Source organism: Zootoca vivipara, chromosome 1 (assembly GCF_965207765.1).
Source record: "Zootoca vivipara chromosome 1, rZooViv2.hap1.1, whole genome shotgun sequence".
Lineage (NCBI taxonomy): Eukaryota > Metazoa > Chordata > Lepidosauria > Squamata > Lacertidae > Zootoca > Zootoca vivipara.
The window spans coordinates 13,396,807-13,421,897 of NC_142582.1; the positions used below are offsets into that span (position 1 = coordinate 13,396,807).

Sequence of the window (25,091 nt, forward strand, 5' to 3'; positions counted from 1 at the left end):
ACCCAAGATGGCAGTTCTCAGGAAGTCACCCAACCAGGCTCTCACCAGATCCAGACTTGCTTAGCCTCATCAAGGTCATGGCCTCATGTGCCTTACCAGAATATATACCCTGGTACACAGGAGACATGTGTATATGTTGGTGTAAAAAAAAAAAGTTACTGATTCACACTTGCATGCATGAAAGAGTTAACCGGGGCTCAAAGCTCAGGTTGCAAGTAGGTGTGGCTTACCAGGCTCTTGGCAGCCCCTGCTCTCCCCTTCTCAGTCTTTTTCTATTTATGCTTCCTGGAACAATCAAAGAAGGAGCCATGGCATGGCTCCCTGCAAGTGAACTGAATTTCTCTAAAATGAAATTTTACAGCCTGCATCTTTGCTAACGGAAAGATTGCATGACCCCTTTTTTGGTAAGGAAACCAAATTATTTTCTTTTAAAGTCATTTGGAACCTTTTCTACTTCAGGGGATGGAGACTTGTTTGCTGTAACTTCTGGAAACTCTGAGTAAAACATTCACTTGCTTCCAAAGCTAAGTGTCTGTGATTTATTCTAGCCTAAGCATTTTAGTGGGGAATGTTTGTTTAAAGGTAGATGAGGTCAGATGAAAAATCTAACCAAGTTTTAATGTGTTTGATAGTAATCACCATCAAGCGTAACTCTGCTACAAGTGAGTAATAATCTTTTTTCCAAACATTTCCAGGATATGTGGCAGGTAGACACGATCAATTCTGGATCCTTGGTGAGATAGGTAGCTAGAAATGTGTGTTTGCCATGCCTGTGCTATGGCTGGACTTAGGTCGTGCCCTAAACTTTAAAAATCTGTTGTGCAAGAGCAGTTGTCCTGAAAACTGAACTGCAGTGTGTGCTCTGCCCTGTAATTTCACATTCAACACATTTCATTTCCCATTTCTCCCTGTTGGAACTTTGAGAAAATGCAATTACAGAACTGGCACATCTTTAAGCTCTTCCACATTTCCAGGGAAATTTAATATACATTTCAGTCCTTCTACTTTGTGATTGGAGGAGAGAGACTAAGGAAATATAGAAAGCTTTAATCCACTAAGTTTACATACATTCAGGGGGGGAGGGGGGAAGAATGGGAAAAAATCAAACAAAATGGTTACTTTTGCCCTTTCAAGAGAACAAAAAGCCTTAGGAAACATTATTAGCATTTATGAGCCGGAGGAATTGTCACTTTACTTAGCTTTGTCACAATGTTGCCGTGACCAATAATTCAGCTTCTATCTTCATTAATGTGCTTTTGTTTTATGGAACCAATTCAGCTTGCAGATGCTTGCCATATCACAAACACGAGGAAAGAATTGTTATTGCTCCCCCCACCCCACTTATTATATTAGATAATTATGCCTCAATACATGAGATGAATAAGACACATTCCTTCTTCCGTTTTCTTTAGTCACAAAAGCTCAAACACTTTGCATATTTCTTCCGGCTCAATTCTGTGATAACTGAAACCAGAGATTGCTGGAAGAAGGTGCATTTTTCTGCTTAGCTCAACGGCATAAGTTCATTAATGTGCAAGACAACCTTATAAGACCAGGACTTCTTCAAAGAACAGCAGAAAGTGGGGAGCAATGGCATAAGGGTCCATCCATAGTCCTACAAGATTGTCTTGCGGGTGGGGATTTAGACTCTGGCAGCAAAGGACATGTATGACGAAATGTAAACACATTTGTTTTTCTAGTGTCTTAGCTCTCTAGCTCAGACTGCAGTCTGAAATTGTGCAACTGAATGTACTTATCACATGACGTGACTGGCTGGTGCAGAAAGCTTATTTAAAAAATCCCCACAACTGCGCCATTCTTCAGCCACGTAGAAGCAATTCTAAATTCCAACCACACCCCTATGGGGAATATTTGCATGTTCCTATTATTTTCACATGCAACCTACGACTTCTTGGCTTGGTGAATGCATTTTCTTCTGAGGTTAATATATGCAAGACATGCTCACCTTCAATTGGATAATTCACTGCCTATTTGCAACACATTTTTTTTAAAAATAAAATCAAGCGTCCCTTGAGTCTTTAGTATTTGGGAGTGAGGAATCCATTTGCATGTGCATCTTTGAAGATATAATTGCTTGCCAATTATCACAGCTCTGCAAATACATATATCTTAATTTATTACCACTCAGACACACATTAATTTTGTGTATGTATATATATATATATATATATATATATATATATATATATATAGGGAGAGAGAAGGCTCCCTAATATTTCTACAGTCATACCTCAGTTTAAGTACACCTCGGTTTGAGTATTTTCAGTTTAAGTACTCCACGGACCTGTCTGGAATGGATTAATCCACTTCCCATTACTTTCAATGGGAAAGTTCGCTTCAGGTTAAGTACGGACTTCCGAAATCAATTACACTCATACCTTGGGGTAAGTACGCTTCAGGTTGAGTACTCTGCGGGACCCGTCTGGAACAGATTAATCCACTTTCCATTACTTTCAGTGGGAAAGTTCGCTTCTGGTTAAGTACGCTTCAGGTTAAGTACAGACTTCCGGAACCAATTGTGTTTGTAAACCGAGGTACCACTGTACAGTGTTCTTGGCTACTGTTTCTCGCTACTGTTTCAATAATTGCACAGTGGTTCGTAGCAGATGTGACTCCACCGTTATGGAAACATCAATCTCCATCTTTCTCATAAATGCACCACCTATCTTATTGGTGTTCAGTTGCGTTTGCAACTGTCCAAGCACCTGCTTGCTTTGGGAAGACAGCGTATTGTATGGGAAAGCACATGGGTGGAGAAATGATTTAATCATATTTTTCTTTAAACCAATTCTTTGCCACTTCACATCACCAAAGGAATCACTTACTGGCATACAGCCTCTCTTAAATAATCAAGGGCAACTCAGCAAAATATCAAAACAAACCATTACAAATGAGAATAATATACAAATACAATAATGAGCCACGTTTAAAGCAGCAGAATCAACAAAAGAACAAAATATTATGCTAAGCATTATAACATGTATATAGACATAACATTATAAGCAAAATATTATGTTAAGGAAACATTACTAATAAAAGCCAGGTAGATAAATACGATAAAATTCCACATGTAAACATATTATTAACTGCTAAATAAAATAAATGAAGTAGAAGTTGAACTCACAGTTGTGTTTCTCCAAAAAGTGACTGGTAGTGTTAAGTTCATTCATCTGTCTCCATCTAGGGCTGTGGTTCCCAACGTGGGGCACACGCCCCACAGGGGGGCAATTTGATTTTTTGGGGGGGGGAATTCAATAATGAGATATTAATAGTTAATGGCCTTTTAGGCTTCCTCCACATGAATAGGAGTTCACTTTTTCAATACAGTGGTACCTTGGTTCTCAAACTTAATCCGTTTTGGAAGTCCGTTCCAAAACCAAAGCGTTCCAAAACCAAAGCATGCTTTCTCATAGAAAGTAATGCAAAATGGGTTAATCCGTTCCAGACTTTTTTAAACAACCCCTAAAACAGCAATTTAACATGAATTTTACTGTTTAACGAGACCATCGAGCCATAAAATGAAAGCAATAATCGATGTACTGTATTTTAAAATAAAGAAGACAGTATTATAGATGATAAAAAAAAATTCTTACCTGCACTGATGATAGTCGTTGTTTGGATTGGGGGGCTTTTATCCATTTCTGCAGTCACACAATCAATCAATCAATCAATCAATCAGTAGCTGAACTGGGTTCCACAGAGTCACAACAACAAATTAACCAAAAAAGCCTCAAAAACAAAAACACAAAATAAATAGCAAAAACGAAAGTGCCAAACTTAATCCATTCCATTCTGTTTGACTTCTGAAATGTTTAAAAACCAACGTGCAGCTTCTGATTGGTGCAGGCAGGGCAGTCTCAAGCAGGTCGGGCACCCTGGCGCTAAGGGGCCGAGATCGCTCCGGCGCCCCCGCCCTCGCAGGGCACAGCATGGCGCCCACGCGACTTCGCCGCGCAGTGCCCCGCCTACCGGCCCGGCGCCCTGACATTCCGCGCCACCGGGACTCTACCTAGAGCCGGCCCTGGGTGCAGGTGCCCTGGAAACAATAGCCGACAGCTGCATCGGACGTTCTGCTTCCGAAAAACATTTGAAAACAGGAACACGTACTTCCGTGTTTTCAGCGTTTGGGAACCAAGGCGTTTGAGTACAAAGGCATTTGAGAACCAAGGTACCACATATAATAAGAATTATATGTCACGGGGCAGGGGTTTATCAGGATTTTAGAGATGGCCAAAAAAAAGGTTAGGAATTACTGATCTAGGGCAATACAACATCATACAGAAGCAGAACCACCCTCTCCCCGCATCCCATCTAGAAAGGGTCTTATTCTATACCAGTTCAGTCTCTCAAACTATAAAACAACCCAGAGACTCTCTTGCTGGTTTACAAAGAGCAAAGCACACAGAAATTTAGTTTACTATCCAATAATGTGCCACGCCTCCTCCATCCCTAGGTGGACTCAAGCCAATCCACCTATCTGCTTTGGTTCCGAATTCAACAAAGGCACCTCAATAAATACTGATGTACAACTGAAAAGCAAGATAATGCAACCACAATGCTTAAGCCGGCAAACAAACAACAGAACGTGAAAGAGGTGAGCGGATAATCCAAAGTTCCATGGAGAAATCACAAATACAGGAGTGCAATTTAGTTCTTCATTAAGGCCAACAGGTGCCAAAGGGAGATAACCCCCCAGAACAGCATGCAGGAGGAGGCTGAGGGAGGATTGTTCTGCCTGGCAAGCAGCAATGCTTGAACAGACGGAACGTTTATCCTAGAATGACACTGAATTCCGTCCATATTCTTTTCCGTCATTCTTTTCTATTTGAAAGTTTTTGTCTTTTGGTCTGGGAGGGCATTGAATGAGCCCCCACCTACAGTCTGAAGTGCGGCCGCGGCCCAAATTCAATAATGCCACCACAGTGAGAACTAGGCCTGAGTTTGCTGGGAAAAATATGCATTTCCATAAGTGTGAGAACAAACGTTTTTAAAGGAAACAGAACATGCCAATAGTGCGAAAGGGAGCTGCTTGTTGCTGCGAATGTTCTTGTGCAACTGTGATGGTTCTTAATGGCCTTGTTTGATAGCAAAGGTGTCACAGTGTGACACCCTAAATAAACAAACTTCTGCACATTTTCAGGCTTAATTTCTAATGAGTCCATTAAAACTCTGCTCTGTCTAGAGCAGGCATCCCCAAACTGTGGCCTTCCAGATGTTTTGGCCTACAACTCCCATGATTCCTAGCTAACAGGACCAGTGGTCGGGGAAGATGGGAATTGTAGTCCAAAACATCTGGAGGGCCGAAGTTTGGGGATGCCAGGTCTAGAGCAGGCATCCCCAAACTGCGGCCCTCCAGATGTTTTGGCCTACAACTCCCATGATTCCTAGCTAACAGGACCAGTGGTCGGGGAAGATGGGAATTGTAGTCCAAAACATCTGGAGGGCCGAAGTTTGGGGATGCCAGGTCTAGAGCAGGCATCCCCAAACTGCGGCCCTCCAGATGTTTTGGCCTACAACTCCCATGATTCCTAGCTAACAGGACCAGTGGTCAGGGATGATGGGAATTGTAGTCCAAAACATCTGGAGGGCCAAAGTTTGGGGATGCCTTCTCTAGAGGTTTAGGTTAATGAAATAAAGCTTTATCTACTAAAACAGGTCAAAGTTTATATAGATATAGATATTGTCAGGGAACTCCTAGAGGGTCCCCGGGAGGAGAAGGAGGTCAGATCGGGTTACAGGGATCCCCAGCCCCTCCTCTCCAGCACTACCTCTTCCAGCCGGGATAGTAGCGAGTCAAGCAATGGGGAGGAAGGAGGGATGGTCAGAAGGGTGGAGAGAGGGCTCAGAGATGGTGCCAGAGAGCCCTCGCACTGCCTGCAACAGGAAGTTTCAGAAGGGGAGACATTGATTCCGGTGCCCAGTTTGTGCAGAGGGGTCAAGCGCAAAGAGGGTAGGAGGCGCTTGGGGGGTCTCCGAGTTCTTATGCTGGGGGAGGAGCAGGAAGGGGGCACTGCCAGATTCTGGAAGTGACTGAAATGGACGTGTTTTAGTTAGCTCTGCACTGTACATAGTATGCACAATAAACCTGTTAAAAGCCAGGCTAGAGTCCAGCGTCGTTACTCGTGAGTACCCACCTCACGCCCATTACAGATATAGATCTAGATATCTCAGGGGTGATGAATCTGTGACCCTTCAGATGTTGCTGGATGCCATCTCCCATAATCCTTATGAACTATGTTTGCTGGGGTTGATGAAATTCAGCACCATGAATGGGTTCATCAGAGGCACAGAGGGCCATAATTATGCTATGGCAGAGGTGGGGAACCCGGGCCTTCCAAATGTAATTGGACTCCAGCACCCATTATCCCATTTTGCCATGCTGAATGAGGTTGATGGGGATTGGAGCCTACCAACATCTGGAGAGCCAAATTTCCCTCACTCTGTGCTATGACTCTTGTGTGGTCCCTGCCAAAACCACCAACCCCACCCAGTGCCGGATTTATGTATAGGCTAAGTAGGCTGAAGCTAAGGGCCTCTAAATCTAGGGGGCCTTGCCAGCCCTCCTGCTCCCCAGCGGGCAGTCTCCCCTCTCCCAAAAGTGCAAACCCAAGCGCCAGTGGGCTTTCTACCTGGAGGTTCTGTTTAGGTTCTGTTTTGAAGTCATGGGGGGAGCAATCTCCTCTACATTGTACGAATGTGCTGCATGCGTGTGCCACCCTGGAGCTGAAGGGGGGTGACAGTCGGCACCCCCGATTCCCAAGCCTCCAGCCTCCTGGTAAAAAGCCCACTCGGCGCAGCACAGCGTGCCGTGCCATACCACACAGTGCCACACCGAGCAGGCTTTTTACCGGGAGGCTGGAGGGGCTTGCCTTGGGAACCGCTGGGTGAGGCGCCAACTGCCCCCGCCCCCCCGAGTGGAACCCGAGGTGGACCACCCCTGTCGCCCCCCCCTTGCTATGCCACTGGACCTAAAGTTTCTAAAGGTATGTATTGAGCTACTAGAGTTAGAAGGAAGCTTTTCCATGAAGTTATCTCAGATGTAAAAAAACACCAGCAACTCCACAACAAACAATTTCTGGACATGTTCCCCAGCTAATTTTGCTGGGCGGTTTCAATTTGGAATATTACTTTCGTATTAATTCCCCATTCGGGGAGAGGAGGAAGAAGGGGAGTGTTATGGAAATTTAGCGAAATACCAATAATATCTAACTTCATAAAAAGATCCTTCAGCAATGACAAAGGGAAGTCTTCTTTTTAAAAAGAAAGTTTAAAAAGCACTGTTAATACCCAAGAAACAGCATTTTGAAGCTAAGATAGCCCTAATTTATTTTAAGCCTTCAATCATGCTGAAAGGTTTTTGCATATAAAAGGCTTTTGCAATATTTTCTGTCTTTGCTCGTAGGCTCAGTTGCTTTGATTCAGTAAACTGTGCTAAGACGGGGGTGGGGGTGGGGGAATAAGATATTTTACACAGATGTGCAGAAGAGGAAATAACCCCTTTCCTCTAAAGGTACTGTGCCTCTAAAGGGGATTATGGCTACAGATGGTGGTTTCTTGGGAGTGCAACAAACCATAGTCCTGGTTTGGATTTAACCCTAAGCCGGGGATCGTGGTTTGTTTTCCCTCCAGCAATAGCAAGGAAGAACAATGTGGCCCAAATGGGCATATTCACCGTGACTTACTGTGATGTGAAGGAAAAAAGGTTCTCATAGGTGCTGCGCTGGCTATGTGGGGGCCCAAGGGCCTCTATCTGCGAGTTGAGATGGGTGGATATGTGAAATTGGGTTTCTTTCCATTTCCCATTTTTCCAGCATTAAGTTCAGTTCTCCTCATTTCCAAATTGATTTGTGTGTTGTTGTTGCTGTTGCTGCTTTTAAAAAGTCATCATGAATATTCACCAACATTTTAGTTTTAATTTATTCTCATATAGACATTTTTGTATGCAGATTTCCGTTATACGTATAAGGCTTTTTGTTTGTTGAATTAAAAAATTTCAGTGCCCCCATATACCATATTGGCCTGAATATAAGCCTCACTCCCCCCCAAAAAAAAATCTGACCGTGAAAAGTTAAAGTGTGGCTTAAAATTGCGACCTTACAAAAATGGGCTTTTGCACCATCGCTGCTGGAACAGGCATACGATAAAACAGACTGGGTAAGAGTGCCTGCAGAATTTTAAGGAAGCCAGGGGTGTAGGAAGATAGGGGCGGTGGGGGCAGGCTGCCCCAAGCGGTGGGCTCCAAGGGACACCATCGCGGGCGCCCACCCTGCCCCCAACACATGTGCCCTGCCCCCGGAACGCGTGTCTCGCCCCTCCGGGATGCGCACCACACCCCCGGAACGTGCGCCACGGCCCTGGAAGTTGTGTTCCGCCCCTCCGGGAGGTGCGGCCCACCCCTGAAATGCATGCCCCGCCCTTCCGGGAGGTGTGCCCCACCCCTGGAATGTGCATCCCGCCCATCCGGGAGGTGTGCCCTGCCCCCAGAACGGGTGACAGCCCCGCCCCTGGTGCCGGAGCATGAAGCTCCGCCACTGAAGGAAGCAACTTATATTTGGGTATTGTCTTTCTCTGTCCCCCCCCCCCCTTGAATTTTAAAGGTATGACTTATGTTCAGATGCGGCTTATATTCGGGCCAATATGGTATTATATCTACATGTTTGATGCCTCTAAAGGTCTTAATCTGGTCCTGAGTTGATGTGCCTGTTAAGCTAAACCAGGCAGGCATCCCCAATCTGCGGCCCGCCAGATATTTGGCCTACATTTCCCATGATCCCTAGCTAAGAGGACCAGTGGTCAGGGATGATGGGAATTGTAGTCCAAAACATCTGGAGGGCCGAGGTTTGGGGGTGCCTGAGCTAAACCGAAGAGCAGTCAAAACAGGAAATATTTTTCAAAAAGTGAAATGGAGAGAGATATATTAGGGGTGTGCATCGGATTTGGATGAATCCCAAATTCTGAGGTGAAGTGAATGAAGTGCGTTAGAGGGGTTTGGGAGGGGAGGGGTCGTCAGAAGTGAAGCAGGATCTGTATGACGCAACTCAGACATCAAATGAGTGTTTGCTGAGAGCAAAAATAAAATCTCCAAGCACACTATTATGTCACGATTAGGTGATGGAGAAAGAGAGAGCAAACATTGTAATGTGGGTAGGGCAGAGAGAGATCTCCTTTGTGACTGACATGCTAGTCTTGTAAGCAGAGGGAATGGTTTTACCCAGAAAAAGAATCCCTTTTAGTTTTTCTCACCCCAAAAATCCATTTCAAAGCTGGCTAGCAAAAAAAAAAAAAAAAACCAGGACCTATTTATCTGTTATTTGGCAGGTTACAAGAGCATCTCTCTCATGCCTGCCATTTTCAAACCAGCTGCCTAGAGAAGGGGTGACGATCCCTGCAAATTTCATTCAGTTGCACTCTAAAATAAGAAACTTGTAGGTCTTCCCTTAAAACAACAACCACCAAACTTTAAAGGTGCCCAGAACAAAAGCTTCTGGACTGATCTGCATCTAATTTGACTGGACTGATCTGCATCTAAATTGGTATTCATCCAGCTATTTGTATCAAAAGGTGGAGAAGTTATAGCTGTTTTGTTTTTGGGGTTTTAATCCCAATAATGAAGGGGTGGGGAAATGAATCAGACCCTGTGAAATGCCTTGGACGGAGACAGGCTTTTTATCTCAACCACCAAACAGGGTGCAGACCAAATCAGGTGGTTAATGCACACCCCTAAAATAAATATTTTCTCCCCACCAATTTAATAGTGTTTCCTTCCCACATTACTTCATCCAGATGCCTCACACAAACAAGTTGTGCAATATGGTCCAGAGAAAGCTTATACTGTATATCCCCTTTCTGCTGTCATGAAATCAGGACAGACTTAAATAAAGGTCTGCATTAAGTCTCCAAATGTTGCACAGAAGCCGTTGTTGGAATTACTTTAATTCTTTTGCAGATTCTGTACTGTAACCTTCCTCAGGCACCTTAGTACTGAAGTCATAAAGAAAAGATGGAGGGAGAAATGTGGTTTTATTTATGCATCTGGTTGCATTGCACCATCTCCCCTTGTGATTTCCTGGTTTTGAGTGCCTGAAAAGGATGTTTGAAGATACAGATGAAACCAGTTCTGTGTTTCTTTACAGAAAATCCATTCCTGCCTGCGAAGAAAAGTGGCAGTTCAAATCCCTGACAGAACTGTACCTCCAGTCACAACATCTTAAGAATCCAGCTTCTTTTCTGAAGTTGCTGCATTCCTAATCTTCCATGCTCATTAAATTGTATGATGTTGTTATCCACACACTTGGGATTTTTTTCTTTACACATTTCCCAATTAAGAAGCAAATGTCATCGGTGTGGGGCTAGATCAACAGATATATGCTTACATAAATATCCCTACCATAAACTAGGTATACAGCAGATGAGATGTGTGAAGATTTAAAAGGTAAAAAGGTAAAGGACTCCAGCATGGTTAAGTCCCTTCAAAGCTGACTATGGGGTTGCGGCGCTCATCTCGCCTTCAGGCCGAGGGAGCCAGTGTTTGTCCACAGACAGCTTTCCTGGTCATGTGGCCAGCATGACTAAACCGCTTCTGGCACAACAGAACACTGTGACGGAAGCCAGAGCACACAGAAATGCCATTTACTGTCCCTCCACAGTGGTACCTATTTATCTACTTGCACTGGCGTGCAAGGTTGGCAGGAGCTGGGACAGAGCAACCGGAGCTCACCCCGTCGTGGGGATTTGAACCACCGACCTTCCGATCAGAGGCTCAGTGGTTTAGACCAGTGGTCCTCAACCTTGGGCCTCCAGATGTTTTTGGCCTACAACACTCATGATCCCTAGCTAGCAGGACCAGTGGTCAGGGATGATGGGAATGGTAGTCTCAAAACATCTGGAGGCCCAAGGTTGAGGACCACTGGTTTAGACCACTGCACTGCAAGCTGATGTTCTGTAGTGACTAAGGGAAACATGCATTTCAAAGACCTGGAACTCACCCAGGAACTCATTGCAGCCCATGAGTAGGGAAGTCATTCTCTCTCAGCCTCTCATAATATAGAGATAATATGAATGATCTCCTGATGATAGCCAAATAGCTCAAGAACTGATGCTTGGAAGAGGGAACAAGCTTGTTTTCTGCTGCTCTGGAGTGTAGGACTTGAACCAATGGCTTCAAGTTACAAGAAAGAAGATTCCAACTAAATATTCAGAAAAAACTTTCTGACAGGAAGAGCTGTTTGACAGTGGAATAGTCACCCTCAGGAGGTTTTGGACTCTGCTTCTTTGAAGGTTTTAAAGCAGAGGCTGGATGGCCATCTGCCATGGATGCATTGCAGGGGGTTGGACTAGATCAGGCTTCCTCAAACTTGGCCCTCCAAATGTTTTTGGCTTACAACTCCCATGATCCCTAGCTAGCAGGACCAGTGGTCAGGGATGATGGGAATTGTAGTCTCTAAACATCTGGAGGGCCGAGTTTGAGGAAGCCTGGACTAGATGATCCTTGGAGTCCCTCCTAACTCTACAACTCTATGATTCTATGGGAGGCTTGAGCAACCTTGAACTTGTTCCACAGAGCCTTTGAAAACCAGGCAACACACTCCCTTTTGGGTTTGCTAAGGAATACTTTGAACTTCGAACACACTAGTGGATTTTTAGCAGATCCGTAGAATGCCACTCCCACCCTCAAATGCAGAAAGCCACGAAGTTGCCTGAGGGAAAGGCTATCCAGAGCAGTAGGGATCCATGAGAGGGAAATCCCACTGGTGGTAAGATGGTGAGGGGCTTTAGATAAAGTGCCCGAGGTAACCTAAAGCCAAGCCCTATCTTTTGTGAAACTGGAGGTTTTCATCCCGCTTTTGCTGAAAGAACAGTGGGAACTACTGTCTGGGTGTTAGATACCCGTGGTCCCTTCACAAGCTACTGGCCTGATCCAGCAGGCTCTTCTTGTGTTCTCCCTGCTTCCCAAAACCAAGTCATTTGGTACCTTTCTTCTCTTCCATCTGCTTGTGTGTTCACACATCACTTCCTGTCCCACATAGTAAGAAAGGATGTGTGCCATGCTTCTGCATATGGCCAACGGAGGGGAGACAAAAGTGTGTGCTTGTGTTTGCATGTGAGACAGACCCTGGCCAGCAGTGGTTTCCAGCTATTTGGTGCTGACCTTTAAAGCCCTAAATGGCCTCGGCCCAGTATACCTGAAGGAGCGTCTCCACCCCCATCGTTCAGCCCGGACACTGAGGTCCAGCGCCGAGGGCCTTCTGGCGGTTCCCTCCCTGCGAGAAGTGAGGTTACAGGGAACCAGGCAGAGGGCCTTCTCAGTAGTGGGGCCCTCCCTGTGGAACGCCCTTCCATCCGATGTCAAGGAAATAAACAACTATCTGACTTTTAGAAGGCATCTGAAGGCAGTCCTGTTTAGGGAAGTTTTGAATGCTTGATGTTTTATTGTGTTTTTAATATTCTGTTGGGAGCTACCCAGGGTGCCTGGGGAAATCCAGCCAGAGGGGCGGGGTATAAATAATATATTATTATTATTATTATTATTATTATTATTATTATTATTATTTCCCAGATTCCTTCAGGCAACTTGAGCAAAAAGGTGCAGCAGAAGAAAGGAGGAGAACACAAGGGCTTGTGTTTAAAAAAGTGTGCTTTTCTTACTGTCTTCAAGCAAACAAACAAACAATCAAAACAGTTGCCCGCTACTGTAACATAATGTAACCTGCAGCTGACACAACAGCAACTATTTTATAATGAAAGGAACAGGGGCAAGCTGTACACTTTGGTGCTTTCTGTTCATTGGGTGTGTTCTGAAAATATGCCGCAAACCCAAAGGAAACTTGCAATGTTTCATTCCTGTTTTCTTTCAGTGTGAGCCTACTAAACTAGTGTCCTGGGCATTTCTGCAGCTTCGCTGTTTTGCAGCCATCCTGTGGCAATGCCTTTTAATGTCGCTGTTTGAACTCATCAACCAGCTGACTGATAAAATGAGATGGGATTACCCTTTGGCAACCACTTTCCCCATTTCTGAATGAAATGACCTTCAGTGGGTGAAATTCGCAGCAATCTATTCTTTGCGGTGACCCCTGTGGTAGCAGAAATGGTGGCTCACATTATAAGTGGAATGTCTAAGTGCTCTGAGTCATCGTCTGACCAGAGAAGAAATGTCAATGTGTTCAAAGATAGAAGGCTTTGCACAAAGAACACAATACAAAAAAAAAAGGCTCAACAGTGTTCCAGAGATGAGCTAATAGGTGAGCCAGTTCATTCAGATTCATGGCAACGATGTGAACCTCATTCACCTCCTTGATGCCACTGCCTTGCTAAGCACTTGCAATACATGTGCATACGTACACCTTTTCTCATCTAGTTTAACAATGAAATGAAGGCATTTTCTGCTTTGATCATGGCAGTGGTAATATTTCATGCTTTGCACCTGTGGACTGCCAAGTATTTTGTCTCAAGTCTTTGAAGAAAATAATAATAATCAGCCACTCCCTGGTCCTGGTCCTGAATGGGGTAACTGTGCCCCTGAAGGACCAGGTGCGCAGCCTGGGAGTCATTTTGGACTCACAGTTGTCCATGGAGGCGCAGGTTAATTCTGTGTCCAGGGCAGCTGTTTATCAGCTCCATCTGGTATGCAGGCTGAGACCCTACCTGCTTGCGGACTGTCTCGCCAGAGTAAGGCATACTCTAGTTAACTCCCGCTTGGACTACTGCAATGTGCTCTACATGGGGCTACCTTTGAAGGTGACCTGGAAACTGCAATTAATCCAGAATGCGGCAGGTGGACTGTTGATTGGGAGTGGCCGCTGGGACCACATAACACTGATCCTGAGAGATCTGCATTGGCTCCCAGTACGTTTCTGAGCACAATTTAAAGTGTTGGTGCTGACCTTTAAAGCCCTAAACGGCCTCAGCCCAGTACACCTGAAGGAGCATCTCCACCCCCATCATTCAGCCCGGACACTGAGATCCAGCGCTGAGGGCCTTCTGGCTGTTCCCGTATTGTGAGAAGTGAGGTTATAGGGAACCAGACAGAGGGCCTTCTTGGTAGTGGCACCTGCCCTGTGGAACGCCCTCCAATCAGATGTCAATTAAATAAGCAGCTATCCTATTTTTAAAAGACACCTGAAGACATTTTAAATATTTAATGCTGTATTGTTTTTAACACTCGATTGGGAGCCTCCCAGAGTGGCTGGGGAAACTCAGCCAGATGGGCGGGGTATAAATAATAAATAATTCTTATTCTTATCCTATTGCAAATTCTGGAAGATGGGTGAATTTTATTTTTCAAAAGATGGCTATTTGAAGGGGAAACAAACCATACTTCACTCGTACTAAGAGCAAATGCAGTTTAGACATTTCATTGGCTGGTTACCCTTGGCCTCGGGGTTGTGATTCTAAGCACATTTATTTGAATGGAGGCTTTTTAAACCTTTGCTTCCTTCTATGCATAGGGCTGAGGTGCCAGTCACATGAGGAAAACCTAATGAAATCAAGCTTTTCATGACACCAACTCTGGCACTCCCCCTGGTCCCCCTCCCCCCAAAATGGCTACAGTCATCAGATCATGTCTTCATGAACAGACAGCGTTAATTGCTATCATGAAGACAGATTATTCACTTCTGTTTTATGGCAGCGCAACTGAGCACAAGACTCAGCCTATTTGTCTGCACACCATGAAGCAACATTGAAAGCCTGACACTTCATAGACCTCCAGCACGGATTCTGTTTACCATGCTGATCGCATACTTGAGTTGAACTTGTCCTCCAAATCATATTTAAGGTTTCTTTAGCAGAGGGCACCATGCTAACAGCCAATGCATATCTTGTTTATGTACTAAATGGCATCTGGAATGCTGTTTGTCCCCACAATGTCAACCCAGCTGCATCCTTGGAAGCTCATTTGAAAAACGTCCATCTCCCTGACCCAAGTCCTTAGACCCCATAGATATCCATGATTGAGTATTATTGGATGTTCGGAGGAGAGCTCAGCCAAACTTGGTGGTGGATTAAGAAGAAGACGGCTGTAATTGTTCCATCTAATTTGTTTGATCTTATGCTTCAGATCTCCAGCTATGCAGTGACTCAGAAATCCAACAAATGGGTAAATAAAGATAAACTAGATTTTGGGAGTCCGACATGGTAGTGATTCCAGTGAATCAGATAAGAGGCTTAAGAGGTTTCACTCAATGAGTTTCATTCATAGGTTTCCGTGGGACTTACTTTTCAGCCATAGAAGCTTCCAAATGCCTTGCATGGATAATAAAGTCATCAATTTACATTGCAGCATGACGCAATGACTTACACAGTGAAGGAGATTGATGATGAGCAACACGCTGATGGCCTCAGGCTCTTCCACACCATGGGAGGCTACAATTGCCTTCTCCTGTAGAAATCTGCCTAGGTTTTGAGATACTTTAGAAAGTCTCTCCACTCTGTCCCTTTGGTATCCATTGTCTAGGGCCTTTTCATTGATTCCTCAAACAAGCCCACCACAATAAGGCAGTATTCACATGCTGATTTTGCTGTTATATAAACTGTCCTTATGTATGGACTGGCTGCTCTAAAACCATTGAGTTTTACTGCTGGTGTTTCCAGTGCCAGAAGACAAAGAGAGATCTTCATTTCTACAATTAGTCCCAAATTATTTCTGATTTCACAGGTATTAAGCTAAACAATCAAAGAGATACACACCATTTGGGTTTTTCATAATGCACTTTAGACATACGAGGGAAATGTTTATAATCGGATGCAAACTGCACTCCCTTCTATCTCACTGGCATTTGAAATGACAAACAACTGTGAGTCTAATGATGCAAAATATGTTTTTCTCTCTTTGAAGTCTGACGACATGCAATGCCTTTGAATATCCCCTGTTTAATTATATACTCCTTGCTGTGAAGAGTTACAAAGTGCAACATCAGAGTTTGAGATTTCCCTTTCCCTTTTTAATGGTGAAAATCTAAAAAAGACTAATGAAGTTTGCATGAGGGGCAGAGACTTTCTGAACCAATGAGTCGGAATCAGAACAATGCTCAAATGAAACACCTTTAACAATAACACACCCACCCACACCCTTCCTACTCTTCGCAGCATTTAGCAGAGATTTGTAACACGTCAGCAAGTGGCTATCCAATTACACAGAATTAAAAAAGGATGTCCCCAAATGACCTCTTTTGTGAACAATTCTGGCAGGCCTTTCATAACTGTACTATATGGCTTTATTTGGTTTTATATGATAAGAGAAAATGAGTGGAGACTCTTTCTTAGCAAGACTGGTGATTGGAAAGGTTCTAAACAATCAAACAGAAAAACTGAAGGCCAATTCATACATTACCAATGTGTCATGAGTTTGATGCTTCCTGCTGGTGAGCCCACATCAAATGGTTAACTTATGGAAGCTATGGGCATACCCAGCAAGGGGCAGGGGGCAGCTGCCCCCCCGAACCAAATAAAATAAAATAAATGGTTATAAAGTGATGAAACGAAACAAAATTAGGTAGGGCGATGGCGAATAATCAGTTGTTTACCACATTGAAATGGTGTAAAAACCAAGAAGTATCTAGAGCCACCTAGTGACTGGTAGAGGAATCTATGTCAGCCAGCCATTGGGATTCAAGGGAGGGAGAGGTCTCTAGCGGGCTCTAGCAGAGAGAAGAGGGAATCTTCTAGAGGGGTCTAGTGAGTTCCGCGTCACTAAACTGAGCCGCCCGCCGCTAAACTGAGCCACCCGCTATTAGTTTACCTTCTTATTTACATTTAGAAGATATTGAGGCTGCCTAAATGGATATAAGAAACTGGTTCCAAAAAGGTAAGTTAAGTAATTTCCGTAGAAAATTAAATTTTAAAGGGTAAAGACCTGGCTCAGAAGTAAAATGGGAGAGGACAGACTGACTGGGTTGTGTTTGATGAGCGTCCATTGGAAATTCTTCAGGGAAAATCAGGACTGGATTGAAATGAAAGTTTTGAACAAGTTTTCTTCAAACGCAAGAAAAATGATATTAGTATAAGACATGGAACTAGAAAATTTTTTCAAGCAAATAAGTGTAATAACTACCATAATAAAGCACTGCTATAATTATATATAATTTTCTTAAAATTTTGGTTTCATTCGCCTTTTCCGTGCTGAAATGTCACAACCTGAATGACCATGGCGTGCCTCCCCCCCCCCGGCTTTGATCCTGGGATCCTGATGGAAGGTCTTAATATGTGGGTCGCATGGTTACTTCCTCTCTCGGTGAACCCAAATAGTGTTGCACCACTGGTGCTGTTGGGGGGGGGAGTGTAAACAGGAATTCCCATAATAACAAGAAATGATAATTTTATTATTTATACCCCACCCATCTGGCTGGGTTGCCCCTACCACTCTCGGCAGCTTCCAACACGTATAAAAATATAATAAAACATCAATCATTAATAACAACAATCTGATCCAATACAAAAAAAGGTCACAATAACTTTAAAATAAACAACACATCAAATAAAGCAACATTCCATTAGAATCCATTAGAATATAATAGTTAATAGTAAAATTACCGTAAATATCAGCAAATAACAGTTTACACATATAAATCACAATGTAAAGAATAAGTAAACTTTATGATGCTATTTTTGTAATATACAAACGACATGAGAAAACTTTGGTATGCTTGTTTGTATAACATTACTCTTGTTTATAAAACCCATTAAATAAATAGATAAATAAAAATGAATGAGGAAAAAAAGAATAACTAAACTTTAATCAATAAAAATAACGGCAAGTCCCAATACCATAAAGGTAAAGGTAAAGGGACCCCTGACCATTAGGTCCAGTCGTGACCGACTCGGGGGTTGCGCACTCATCTCACATTATTGGCCGAGGGAGCCGGCGTATAGCTTCCAGGTCATGTGGCCAGCATGACAAAGCCGCTTCTGGCAAACCAGAGCAGCATATGGAAACGCCGTTTACCTTCCCGCCGGAGCGGTCCCTATTTATCTACTTGCACTTTGATGTGCTTTCGAACTGCTAGGTGGGCAGGAGCTGGGACCAAGCAACAGCAGCTCACCCCATTGCAGGGATTCGAACTGCCGACCTTCTGATCAGCAAGCCCTAGGCTCAGTGGTTTAGCCCACAGCGCCACCTGGGTCTTCCCAATACCATAAAACATATTTTAAAAAACATGTACTCCACCCAACCCTCCTGTTTTTATTCTTATTTTTATTTTCTTGCAATGGGGCAATGACATGTGAAACATGACAATGGCTTTTTGAATTACCTTTAACTATGGATTTTGGCAGCCAACTGGCTCTAAAGCTTTTCCTTACTTCCTTTACTCATACTACCCCCCATCTGTCCATTCTCTCCATGCTTCTGACACCCAATAGCCAAGGTGGTGCTTTTGTTTTGGTGCTGTTTTGGAAATGAGCCTAATGTTATGGTGTGCAAAGGTAATTACACCCATTTCAGCTACCTAGGCTTCACCTTTCTGTACAATATCGTAGCTCCCCTGGCTCTTCGATGCTTTATAGGTACATGCCTTTACATTGCTGTTACGTATATCCTTTGCCTGTTACTTTCAAAATGATAGTAGCTGTTTCACTTGGAGGCAGTGAAAGGCTCGTTACTATAGCCAATTCAGTTTTGGACAGCAAATCGTAATGACATATGTTTTCATCACATCTAAATAGTATTTAGTATGGAAATGCAGCTTTTCTCAAAATTTTGCCCTTTGTTTCAGATAATAATAATAATAATAATAATAATAATAATAATAATAATAGCCTCCTTAGTAGAAAACGTCCTTAGTAGCAGATGAAATTGAATGTGTATGAAATCACTCGTGGCTCCCATTTCCTCATATGCTATGCTGTCCAATATTACCTCTTATTTCCAAAAGGACTTCTACGATGTGGTCAGCATGATGCTATCGCAAATATTTGTTTACAAAGCTATTGTACTACCAACCTTACTGTCTGCTTGTGAAACATGAACCACTTATAAACGCCATCTCCCATCTCCTCAAAATATTCCATCAATGGTGTCTCCGAAAAATTTGACACATCACTTGGGAAGACAGGCGAACTAATACCAGTGTACTGGAAGAAGCAAAGATCACCCGTGTTGAAGCAGTGATTCTTCAACATCAACTTTGTTGGACTGGTCATGTTGTGCGGATGCCTGATTATCGTCTTCCAAAGCAACTACTCTATTCCGAACTTAAAAGTGGAAAGCGTAATGCTGGTGGTCAACAAAAGAGGTTTAAAGACTGTCTTAAGATAATTTTTTAAAAAATGTAGTATAAACACCAACAATTGGGAAACACTTGCCCGTGAGCGCTCCAATTGGAGAACAGCTTTTACCAAAGATGTCATGGGCTTTGAAGACACTCGAATTCAGGATGAAAGGGAGAAACGTGCTAAGAGGAAGGCACGTTGGCAAGCCCTCACTATGATCAACTCCCTTCCGGAAACCAATGTCCCCACTATGGAAGGATGTGTGGATCCAGAATTGGCCTCCACAGTCACTTACAGACTCATTGTTAAAACCGTGTTTATGGAAGACAATTTTACTCGGCTATGAGTGATCGCCAAAGAAGAAGATCACAAATATTTGTGGTGCCTTTTTATAACCGCCCATGACAATGGAGAGAATATTAACAAATGCCCCCAAATCAATGCAAATACCAAAGAAAGAAGAGGAGGCCAATGCTAATGTTAAATTAAAATCTAAAAGAATAGGTTATACTTAATAATGCAGGGGATATTATTGAGATCAATATCATCAAAGGGGGTTTATTAGCCATTCTGCAAATTGTGCCACCTTCTGATTTTATTGATACATTTTCCCCATGTGGGACAGTGCGAGACCTCTATGGTTTTTCATACATGCTGTGAAACTATTGTTCCTTCTAACAGCAAACTCAGCTGATGAGTGCCGAGAAGATTGTAGCCAAAATGAGGCTGCTCAGAAACAAGAGGGACTATTAGACCTGCCACAGTTTGCTTCTTATAGATAAGTTCTCACACCCCGGTAGCTAAGCAAACCTTGAATTGCTTCAGTTAACCAGACTGTGTGAGATTGCCCATAAAGAGCCTATACTGGTATTTCCTATGGGACTTCTGTGGACATTGTATATGAATCAAATTGCTAGACAGACAGGTCTTGTATAAAAACTCATTTAGTTCACAATATCAAACCATATTTACAGAATGACAAGCTTTCAGAGCACAGAACATATATACAAAACACACAATGGTGGTGGTTGCGAGATACAAAGGTTTCTAAGAATTCCCAAGGAGCTAGCCTTTCTTTAAAAAGCCTTCCCTCTGAGCTTGTCTCAAAGGTGAAGAAGAAGTCGTAGATGTTAGAGGCTAAGGTGTCAAAAGCCTCCTAACATTTTAATATTTATTTCCTGAAATATAGACCAGCTATGATCTCCAACTTTAAAAAGTCTTGAAAATATCAATCTTAAATAACAGGCTCTGACCCAGGGACGTAGTGTGGGTTATAAGCTCCCGGGGTGGGGTCAGCGTCTAACCAAGGGAGTTTCTCCTTGCAAACTAGCGCCAACCTGGGAGCAGAGAAACACGAAGCCAGGAGTGCTGCTGTGTTCCCTTGCCCTCCTGTCTTTGCAGTGAGGTGCTTTGGGACATGCATGTGGCTCTGGCAATGCTTTCCTCCTTCCTCCCTCTCGGCTGGTCCAGGGGTGGGGTCCCTTTGCTGACCACGAGGAGAAGGAGCTGTTGCTCCAGCCCTGAAGGCCTGGCCTGGGCATAGCCAGTGTGGTGTAGTGATTAAGAGCGGTAGACTTGTAATCTGGTGAACCGGGTTCGCATCTCTGCTCCTCCACATGCAGCTGCTGGGTGACCTTGGGCTAGCCACACTTCTCTGCAGCCCCACCCACCTCACAGGGTGTCTGTTGTGGGGGAGGAGGGGAAAGGAGATTGTTAGCCGCTTTGAGACTCCTTCGGGTAGTGATAAAGCGGGGTATCAAATCCAAACTCCTCTTCTTCTTCTTCTTCTTCCTCATAGCTCATAGCTCCAGCCTTGATGACAGAGCCTGTTATGGAGGCCCCTGGTTGTACCTCATGAATTTGCACCTGGGGCCATGGCCCCCCTGGCCCAACCATGCTATGCCACTGTTCTGATGTGGGTTGTCAGGCCATGTAACTAAGCAGAATGGAGTAAGGATCCAGAGTAAACCCACCCCTCTGCTCTCCCCTCTCCCCCCCTTCCCCCCAGAATGCCCAGTTCCTCTCATGTCAGCTCAGCTGGCTTAGCCTCCATCAGACAGAATCAAAACTGGCTGGAGCCTCTGGACCACCTTGCAAACGCTCGCCAGGCAATCGCCTTCTAACAGAACTTTACAAAAGATTTCACCTAACAGGCACAATCCACAGTCCTCTCCTGGAACTGCAGAATGTTATTCAATTACTTCTAAATCAGGGCAATAAGTTTGAGATTCTCATTTATATTTCCTTTTGGCCCTGTATTGATCTGCAATCAATTTTCTACGGGAAAGAAGCTGGGGTGATCGGTGGCCAGCCATGAAGATTCTGAAAGCACCGTTTATTCATGCTTAATATTTCATATTGCCAGTTTAATCAGTTGTATAGACAGGGCATTAAGTTCTGAGATAAGTTGGGTGGGTGGGTGGGAATCCCGGCCTCCTTTTAAATTTAATGCCCCTGCTATTTGATCTTTAGTCTTTGTGTCCCATCTGGATTTCTATTGATAGCATTTCACAGTTTTTCATATACTTTTTTTTATTTAAATTGTGCTATGTGCTTTTATGCTTTTGATTTAAACATAGCATCTATCAAAAATCAATGCACACATAGCATATGTCTTCATTTTCATAATTTTCGCAGGGACACCATTTGGGTTGTTAGAGATGAAACATCATGGATCAAAAAGGCAGAGTCTTAGCTTTTTCATTAAAAGAATGACAGAGCTTTTTTCATTAATATTATGGTCCCGTGTTTTGATTCCCATTGCGGCTATATATCAGAAGTCCTGGATCCCTTGACTAAGCAATGTTAAGCCCTTTCATTCTGTGTTCTGATCATTTTGCTGTATTTGCTTCATTTTTAAATTTCCCAGGGCACATAAGTGCTATGATTTAAGAGTAGTAGAAAAATCCATCCAAGTGCTGAGATGCTGAGATGCTACCTTAGAAGTCCTAAAGACTTAATGTGGGAGTTTTTGAGTTAGTATTTCCATAGAATATGGAAGGTATCTAAGGCTTCTTTGAGCTTTGCAAAAGCTAAAGCTAATTCACAAGTGATATAAGAATTTTAAGGTCTCGAATATAGAATAAATATTCATAAATGCACACATATTTAAGATATATGAACCATGCATTCTGAAATAGTATGGGAGAGCAATCCTGAAGCCATTTTGACTCTCCCAATGACCTCAAATATTCCTCTGCAGTAAGGGAGGCAAATGGGGAAACCCTTCCCATTGTCTTTTTGCTTGCGAATCCTGTCTTAAGGGTGCATTTGTGTATGAATAGGGTGAGCCTGTGACCTGAATTCAGGAACTAAAGTATTAACCATCACAAAAGAATGCCCAGGCTGCCCAGGTAATGTAATCAGTGACCATTATCAAGTATCCTGACAAGCAGGATTTCTGCTGTAGACCACCTCCTGTGATGTATTTCTGCTGTAGATCGCCTCCCCTGCTGTAGACCGCCTCCTTCTGTGATGTATGTATGATGTTTTTGGGGGGTGATCTTGGGATACAGAATGGGCAATTTCAAAAGTCCACATAAGGGCTTGCGCACCATTGTAATACAATTGCCATTGGCAGCCTCAGTCTAGTTCTTTAAAAAGACAAACACACTGGGTGGCTTAAGTAGCTGGAGAAGGTAGATAGAGTAAGTCCAAAAGTGAACAGGACACTGAGGACTCAGCTGTTTGTTGTTGTTTAGTCGTTTAGTCGTGTCCGACTCTTCGTGATCCCATGGACCAGAGGAGGCCAGGCACTCCTGTCTTCCACTGCCTCCCGCAGTTTGGTCAAACTCATGTCCGTAGCTTCGAGAACACTGTCCAACAATCTCGTCCTCTGTCGTCCCCTTCTCCTTTTGCCCTCCATCTTTCCCAACATCAGGGTCTTTTCCAGGGAGTCTTCTCTTCTCATGAGGTGGCCAAAGTATTGGAGTCTCAGCTTCAGGATCTGTCCTTCCAGTGAGCACTCAGGGCTGATTTCCTTCAGAATGGATAGGTTTGATCTTCTAGCAGTCCATGGGACTCTCAAGAGTCTCCTCCAGCACCATAATTCAAAAGCATCAATTCTTCGGCGATCAGCCTTCTTTATGGTCCAGCTCTCACTTCCATACATCACTACTGGGAAAACCATAGCTTTAACTATACGGACCTTTGTCGGCAAGGTGATGTCTCTGCTTTTTAAGATGCTGTCTAGGTTTGTCATTGCTTTTCTCCCAAGAAGCAGGCGTCTTTTAATTTCGTGACTGCTGTCACCATCTGCAGTGATCAAGGAGCCCAAGAAAGTAAAATCTCTCACTGCCTCCATTTCTTCCCCTTCTATTTGCCAGGAGGTGATGGGACCAGTGGCCATGATCTTGGTTTTTTTGATGTTGAGCTTCAGACCATATTTTGCGCTCTCCTCTTTCACCCTCATTAAACTCCATGGACAAAGACAACAGAGGACTCAGCTACACAGCTGCAAATAAAACATTTTAAGTGTGTTGTAAAGTACAGTGTGCAAATGTGACACTAGATGGCAATGGTGAGCTATGGCAAATTCAATATATTTTTGGGGAAATAATATTTTTAAAGCATTTTCACAGCGTTTTTTTAAATGTGTAGATTCCACCTGAGTCAGATGCTACAGTGCTAAGGAGCCACTGGATTCCTAACACTGAAGCTGATTCTGGTGATTAGGGAAGCACTGGAACTGGAACTGCCCATGGGACCAGATCCCTCAGCACTGGGTCCTGTAGAACCAGAGTCAGAGCTCTCCTGGGCTGAAGGAACCAAATGCCTCCCAAGCTATCTCATCAGTCCAAGAGCGGAGGGAGCACCCTAGGCAGGAAACCATGGACCACAGGAGAAGCGCCCGCCTTCAGGCAAGAGGGTTGACTTGAAGCACTCTAAAAGGGGAAAGACCTTAGGAGAGGTGGTCTGGCTCTCAGAACTTCTCCCTGTCATAACTGAGAAATCCTGGCGAATGGGCGAAAATTAAAATTGGTTAATCTGACTTTGGTACTGTGGAAGATACTAGAATAGATTAGAATAGGTTAGATTAGAATAAACACATTGCTTTCAGTGCAGTGATTAGTTGTCTTATCTCTTTTTTTCCAGTCAGGTTACTATCTTAATAGATCGTGGGAATGCTGCGCACATAATTTATCTTGATTTGAGCAAAGTGATGGGTGATATTCTGGTTAGTCAACTGGTTAAATATTGGGAGTCATTGGGAGGATTTGCAAGTGGCTAAAAACCTGTGCTCAATGTGTCCTCAACATCCTAGGGGAGGTGACAGTTGGGGTGCTATATCTGTCCTGGAACATATTATTATTTTTTGGAATTTTATCAATTAGATGAAAGAGTGGAGGGACACCTTATCAATGTTGCAGAGGACACAAATCTGGAACATATAGATTGGTTTACAAAGATGTTATTAGAGATCCCCCCCCCTTTAGAAGATTTAAAAGACAATTCTTTTATTTGAGGGTCCTTCCTTTTCATAGTTGCACAGAGCAGCTATAATTCCAAACACAGAGCACACATTGTCCCTAAATCCTGAACCCATATTCAGCTGATGATGGATTAAAGATTTGCTTATGTGTCTATGAGCAATGTTATCTTTGAACTGAGAAAATCCCTTTCTTCCCCTTCTCTTTTGTCCTTTTGAAATTCCGAGGAGCCTTCCTTAGCATTAGTCTCCGTGGCAGATAAGTTTTATCCACCAAGTATCAGCAGAGTGATAAAGGAGACTACAGCACGGCTGCAGCATAAAACACTACAGCGACTTGCTTAGTAGTGCAGTGAAGTGCTTCAATAGCTGATGATTGAAAATGGAAGCTTAATGGGGTGAGTGTGAGCAAAAGAATTAGAATAAATGCCGCCCTATG

General features: G+C 43.6%; 1 long non-coding RNA gene across 1 annotated transcript; it reads left to right on the forward strand.

Moving 5' to 3' along the window:
- The first annotated feature begins 293 nt into the window (after window positions 1-293).
- LOC148687480 (uncharacterized) lies at window positions 294-10,361 on the forward strand. Its single transcript, XR_015946732.1, has 3 exons — window positions 294-404; window positions 4,475-4,615; window positions 10,155-10,361. It is a non-coding gene; the product is annotated as an uncharacterized LOC148687480 (long non-coding RNA).
- The last annotated feature ends 14,730 nt before the right edge of the window (window positions 10,362-25,091 follow it).